The sequence below is a fragment of the Conger conger genome, chromosome 12, assembly GCF_963514075.1.
Source record: "Conger conger chromosome 12, fConCon1.1, whole genome shotgun sequence".
Taxonomy (NCBI): Eukaryota; Metazoa; Chordata; class Actinopteri; order Anguilliformes; family Congridae; genus Conger; species Conger conger.
Genome location: NC_083771.1, coordinates 4,834,273 through 4,841,241, shown reverse-complemented (window position 1 = coordinate 4,841,241; position 6,969 = coordinate 4,834,273). Strand labels below are relative to the sequence as shown.

At 39.0% G+C, this 6,969-nt stretch overlaps 1 protein-coding gene across 2 annotated transcripts in view; it reads left to right on the top strand.

Annotated features, from left to right (window-relative positions):
• Positions 1-6,481: 6,481 nt before the first annotated feature.
• The window catches only part of ift74 (intraflagellar transport 74), a 29,490-nt gene continuing 29,002 nt past the window's right edge, over positions 6,482-6,969 (top strand). Inside the window, exon 1 of one of the 2 annotated variants that reach the window (XM_061263362.1) lies at positions 6,482-6,640. The gene's annotated coding sequence lies outside the window, so the exon portion shown is untranslated. Of the gene's footprint in view, positions 6,641-6,696; positions 6,732-6,969 lie in introns of those variants that run through there. The other variant, XM_061263363.1, reaches the window with a different exon arrangement.

Below are 6,969 nucleotides of genomic sequence, written 5' to 3'. Positions count from 1 at the left end.
GGGATCCCGTAGCTATCCCTTTAGACACTAGCTGGTTAGATACATTTCTTTTTGTTACACTGATGCAACGGAGCCTTCAGCCGTCGGTGTTGTTCTTTTCTCCACCCCGGAAGTTGAGTCACATAAACGATGAACAAAATTGACCAATGCCCTGACTCGGTAGCCGATTTCTTCCTATAGCGCTATTTTCAGAGTATCCCTTATTCATGAAGCGACTACGGGAATAAACAACTTAATTGCACAACACCACATTTCAAACTAAATACAAGGAAACCAGGCTCCACAGAAGGCTTTTTTAAATTTATTTTTTTCTTGTGGCCTATGTCTCGACCACAAGAGTATTATGGGCGCGGACATATTACTTAAGGGCTTTATGCGTCGTCGTGCGTGCCCCTATCACCATCTTTCTTTGTGGCATGCAGTTAACGCTCAGTCCTCCACGTTTGATCGCGGATAATTTTCAAATATTAGGATATGGGTTTTTAGAATACGTAGAATACATTAGAAGTCTTAATTTTCAAGTGATTGATTATCATGTGATTATATACATACTGTAAAATATGTAAAATGAGTCACCATAGCCTGTTTGTCTGTTTTACGTAAATATTACTTAATCACACCGAACAACATGAGTTATGCAATGAATATTAATCTGTGTCCAATCACAAATTGTTAATCACATTCAAGGTGACTGCAACCCATAACTAGATTAGTTTATAATTATCAATATTATGAAACATAGGCTACTGTAAGCATTAATGTGTTCTGTTTTGGTAGCCTGAGTAAAAACTGCATGTAACCAAGTCCAACTCACTGTGCCCAAATTGTTCTGGTCAGGCCCAGACCTAAAAGATTTTGCATCCTTGTTTCTATGGAAACTTTATTTGAATGTACTGTATGTGCATGTACATTTGTACCCACTTATACATACGGTGTAATCCGCATACCACATTAATAAATTATAAAATATAAATTTTATTAAAAGTACAACATTTATTTTTATGAAGTATGTTTTACTTGTCAAGAATGCACAACATGTCAAACCTTGAGGCGGATTGGCTACAACCGCAGAAAACCACATTGTGTTCCCTTCTGGCAGCCAAGAACAGAAAGCTGAGGCTGCAGTGGGCACAGGCTCGCCAAAACTGGACAGTTGAAGACTGGAAAAACATAGCCTGGTCTGATGAATCTCAATTTCTGCTGAGGCATGCAGTTGATAGGGTTAATATTTTGTGCCAAAAGCATGAATTCATGAAAGCCTATTTGAATATTGTTGCTGACCATGTACATCCCATTACATTACATTAATGGCATTTGGCTGACGCTCTTATCCAGAGCGACGTACAGTTGATTAGACTAAGCAGGAGACAATCCTCCCCAGGGTTAACGGCCTTTCCTCAAAGGCCCAACAGCTGTGTGGATCTTATTGCGGCTACACTGGGGATCGAACTACCGACCTTGCGTGTCCCAGTCATGTACCTTAACCACTATGTTACAAGCTGCCCCGGCCACATCCCTTCATGGCCACAATGTTTCCATTGTCTAATGGTTACTTCCAACATGATAATGCACCATGTCACAAAGTAAAAGTCATCTCAAACTGGTTTCATGAACACGACAATGAGTTCAATGTTCTTCAGTGGGCTTCCCAGTCATTGGGTCTGAATCCAATGGAACACCTTTGGGATGTGGTAGAATGATAGATTTGCAGCATGAATGTGCAGCTGACAAATCTGCAGAAATTGTGCAATGCAATCATGTCAACATGGAACGGAATCTTGAATAAATCCATCCAAATCTTGTAGAATCCATGCCATGAAGAATTGAGGCTGTTTTGAGAGCAAAGGGAGGCCCTACCCAGTATTAGTACAGTGTTCCTAATAAAGTGCTCAGTGACTGTATGTACCACCCACCATCTAGTTTGGACATTTTTTTTGTTAAATATTAGGTTGTCATAACCATCTTTTCCCGTTTCCAGCAGAGAACGAAAACCTTTGATACAAGCCTTGCCTAACTATCATTTTCCATCATAACTTAACTGTAAAAACACTTAATCGTATATTCACTCTCACCTCTACAAAAAAAAAAAAAGAAGCATTAACTTGAGTCATTACAAAAGGGTTTTGGTATTTTAGCAATCCTCACAGAATGTGAATTTGCAACTTGCAGCTACAAATCAATGCGGGTTTGTCAGGTGCTCAATGATTGGTGCTCACTTATTGTGGACTAGATTTTGTTTTATATAGATTTTCTAAAATATATTTCTAATGGTTGAAAAGTACTGTTTCTATACAATTTTAAGTTTTACAATGGCAAGAACACTATTAGCCTGTTTAGCAGATGGCTCTCTGGTTTTCTTGCTTATCTAATCACCTGTTTTACAAGCACTGTGTTGTACTACTTATGCAACAGTCAAAGTCACTAAGCTTACCCTGTTCACAAATTATACATATACAAAAATATATACACACAGCCAGCCAATACCAGCTCGGATTCTATGCTAAGCTGTGTTTTTGACACTAGCTGGTCATAGCTGCTCTAGCAGCTGGTGGCTCAAACATGGTTTCTAGCTGGAGGAAGCTGGTGGTCAGCAAGTTTATATGGATAACCTAGATCAATGGGATAACCTCACTCCTGGTCCTGGACAGCTGCAGGGTGTGTTGGTTTTTGTTCTTGACTTAATATCAGCAACCAATTCAGACCCAAGACACCAGGTGAGGTGAGTTTACTGTGTAATTAACTGCTTCAATTGATGAGTTGGGGGCGGCCTGTAGCGTATTGGTTAAGCTAAATGACTGGCATACACAAGGTCGGTGGTTCTAATCCCGGTGTAGCCACAATAAGATCCGCACAGCCGTTGGGCCCTTGAGCAAGGCCCCTAACCCTGCATTGCTCCAGGGGAGGATTGTCTCCTGCCTAGTCTAATCAAATGTACGTCGCTCTGGATAAGAGCATCTGCCAAATGCCAATAATGTAATGAGTTAAGTGCTGTGTAACAACAAAAGTCTGCATACCCTGTGGCTCTCCAGGACCAGGAGTGAGGACCACTGACCTAGGTTATCCACAGAAACTGGTTTAAGCTGCGTTTTCCTCACTTTTAGCTGGTCAACCAGCTGTTCACCGGCTGACCAGCTTCTATAGTCAGCCAGCCATCTCAATATATCAGGTACAGTTAAACGAATTTACAGACTAGTGCGCTAGAGGGTGCTGGTGGTTAGAGAACGCTCCTCTGACGAACCAATCAGCTCTCTTGGCCACAGATTGCGACCGCGGAAGTGTTGCAAAGCAAACGTTCATTTGCTGAGTGTGGCACGGAAGGAGAATATCATGCATCGCATGTGTTTAAATTTTGGTTCACTGTATTGATAGCTTCCCACAGTAACAAAGTAACTCTAATTCGTGAATTAATAACAACAGTAATGTCTTCCGCCCTGTATTATTATAGGAGCCTTCAAAAACCGATTTTATTCACCGTATTAGCTCAGCTCAGGTCGAATAGAAGGCAACAGTGTTGTCTTTCATTTGGACACTTTTCTGTAAAAGCAAACAGTAAACAAAGTTGGAAAGTGAGAAGCCTTCCTCCCTGTCATTATTTAACTCAACAGTCCATCTATGGTGGGACATCGGTGTCATGGTTTACCAAACTGAAACGAATCGCTGCTGGACTAGGTGTGGAGTTTTCAACTTCAGCCCATACCAGAAGCGAAGCAATCGGAAATGTACAGTCCAGCCATTATCATTTGGTGTACACGTGCAAGGTAAGATTCCGTGAAATTCTATAAACAATTGAAATTGAGAATTGTGTAGATTCCATTCAAATAACGTTAGCGTAAAGCTAGTGCAAAAGTCAAAATGAGTTTTAATAAGCGTTAGGCTACATTTCTTTTGGGCTGAGTATGTTGTTCGAGGTTTAGCTGCAGTCGCATCGCTATGTTGCATGTTTTATTGGAAACGGACCTGTTGTGAAAGCATTTCCCAAAACACGCGCACAGAAGAGCTATGTTTTTAGTTCTGAAAGTGGGCAGGTAGAGTGAATGTTCTGTTACGTAAAATACGAAAAGTAATGAAACTGTTTTGTACATGGATTTGACATTACTGGCATCGTGATTTGCCTCTGCTTACAGGTCTGCTCCACCAGATCAATGAAGAAGGTATCAAAAACGGCCTATCATAAGGGTGTTGTCATAGTAACTTGTCCAGGCTGCAAAAATCACCACATAATTGCTGACAACTTGGGATGGTTTTCAGACCTGGAAGGAAAGAGGTATGTTCCCTAGCATTGTTCACACGTTTCTGCTTGGCCTCCTCATTGATGAAACCAATTCCATGTTTGCAAGACAGGGCTTTCCAGGGCTGTCGAATAACTGGAATGCCCAATCATTAAATGCTAAAATAATGCAGAATGTCAAACTGACAGCATGTGCGTAGATGTAGCCTTCAGCAGTCTTATCAAAAAAATGTAAGACACTATTTTCTATAGAGCTGCAAATAATCTTCTGCCATTATAAACATTTCTACCTTGCATATAAAATGAACCATTAGCTAATTTAATCACATTAAAATGTACCTTAGGAGTACTTTCATATTGGATTCCATAAAGTATTGTGCCTGTAAATGATCATGATTTCTAATTTGAAATTCTAATTTTTCACGACAGATGAAAGGAACAATTCGCTGTAAATAACTGCCAAATTACATGCTTAGACACAGGTGACATACTGAACTTAGTATATAACTCCAAATTACTATTATTATTATTATTATTATTGACAGGTTTGTAATGTTTCATTTCAGTTTCTGTAAACGTTTTTCAAGATTATGGGGTGTCTAACAATAAATGTTGATGTTCAGTCAATTATGGTTGGATATTATAACATATAATTGATAGATTTATATATTTATTTTCGACTTTAAAATCATTGGTGCAGATTGTACTGTAATGCACATGGCAGTGTGTTGAGTCTCCCTGGCTGTCATCCTCCGCAGGAACATAGAGGAGATTTTGGCATCGAAGGGGGAGAAAGTGAAAAGGATTAAGGGTGATGAAGCCATACAAATAGTCATGGAAGAATCCATCGCAGAGGACTCGCAGAACTCTCCAAATGGACCGAAGATGTTGCCAAAGAGTGATGGTTCAGAGAAAACATGAATACGACACTGTGTCACTGTTCCCCGTCAGCTTAATACACCCATCGGCCTTCATAACGTTTGGGACACAGCAATGTTATGTACATGAAAGTAGTGCTGCGGCCAGATATGGAGTAGATATGAAAAAAAAAATATATATATATATTAAATATTCAGGAGAAACATTAATTTAGTATCTACTGCATATCTGACAGCAGCATGGTGGTTTGAAGCTCATTTACCATTTGATACCTTGGACCCTTGATGGCTTAAAGGCATTTAGCCAACAATTTTGCTCCATACTGTATCAGCATAATTTACAGCTGAATCTAGTCCCACCCCCCAATTCCCATAGAGATCCATTTAAATGCAAAGAGTATTAGTATCGCTTTTAGGACAACCTGAAAATAAGATATCCAGACTGATATGTCACAGACACCAGGAAGTCATGGCATGCAAAGGATATGCATAATAAACATGACTACTTTCATTTACATGACATTGATGTGTATTTTTTATTTAAACACCAGTGTAATAAATTGTTATTGTGAAGAAATAAATAATTTTCCTTATGGTATGTAATATAAGCATATGTCAGATGTGTGGAAACAGGTTGAATTTAAGGGTAAATATTTACACTTACATTCTTGTTTGTCTGAAAGTGGGAGTCTGTTCCCTTGTTTTTGTGGTTCACAATAAAGATAAGTACTTTGGCTCCCTCTTATGTTCAAATAATATATTTTTAGTTCCAGTAAAAGCTGCCCAGTATAATTTATTTTTATTTGAGACTTGAACTGTTCTGAGGGGCTTTGGAAAGGAACCCAATGATTTTTGCTACAGTATTTTCCCACAGATATATTTATGAATTCTCATTTTCTATTTGTGACACCCAGCCAGACTCAAACAAACAATGATCAAATATGTAAAAATGTATGCAATTAAATTATTTGTGAATGTAATTGTGGGTTTGTTTGCATTACTCATATTAATGAAGAAAAACGCATAATTAAGAAAAAATAACAGCTTGTTAAAGTGGTAGGAATGCAATTGTGGTAGTAATGAAAACCAGCATACACAATGGTACCCAAGGCCGAGTTTGAGAACCACCGGTTTAGCAAAGTGAAAACATGAGTGGAATTTTTTTAAATTTTTTAAATTTTTAACACGAGTAGAAATGTAGACAGGATGCAGAACTTACGTTTCGTAACACACAAGTACCAACAACAATTAATATGGGCAAACAACGCTTGTAAAACTGAGGAAAACGGAGTTCTGTGGCACAGAAGTTCATAACTGTTGTTCCAGCCTTTCTCGCATGACAGCCTCAAAAATGTAGCTCTCGCGATAAATGCATTCCGTGGTTGCTGGGTAACGCTAGAAGAGCGTACAGGAGAAATAACAACTGGAGAAAGCCAACGCTATATTTTTTTACTTTGCAATTTTTTCATAGGGAAAAAGGGGCGCTGATCATTTAGGCAGTTTATCGGTGATTCGAATGTGATATTTGATAAAGGTAAATATACAGGGTAACCAGGTACCTGCGTAACTAACGGTCTTGTAGCTAGTTCTAGAACTTGGTTCAGCTAGCTGCTAGCAATTGTCAGGTAAGATTATTAGCTGCTACCTAAGTCATTGCTAGCTAGATGATTCCGTTCTGACACTAACATTTGCTCTCTACTTGCTAAGCAAACGAGTATTTTTAGCTTGCTACGTGTAAATGTAGCTAACGTTAGGCTAAATGTGTAACTTAAATGTTCTGGTTTGCCAACCACAGCAGCATCACCGTTAAGTTATTTACCCTGCGTGAGTGACGTCAACTAACTAAGCTATCTTTGGGTAACT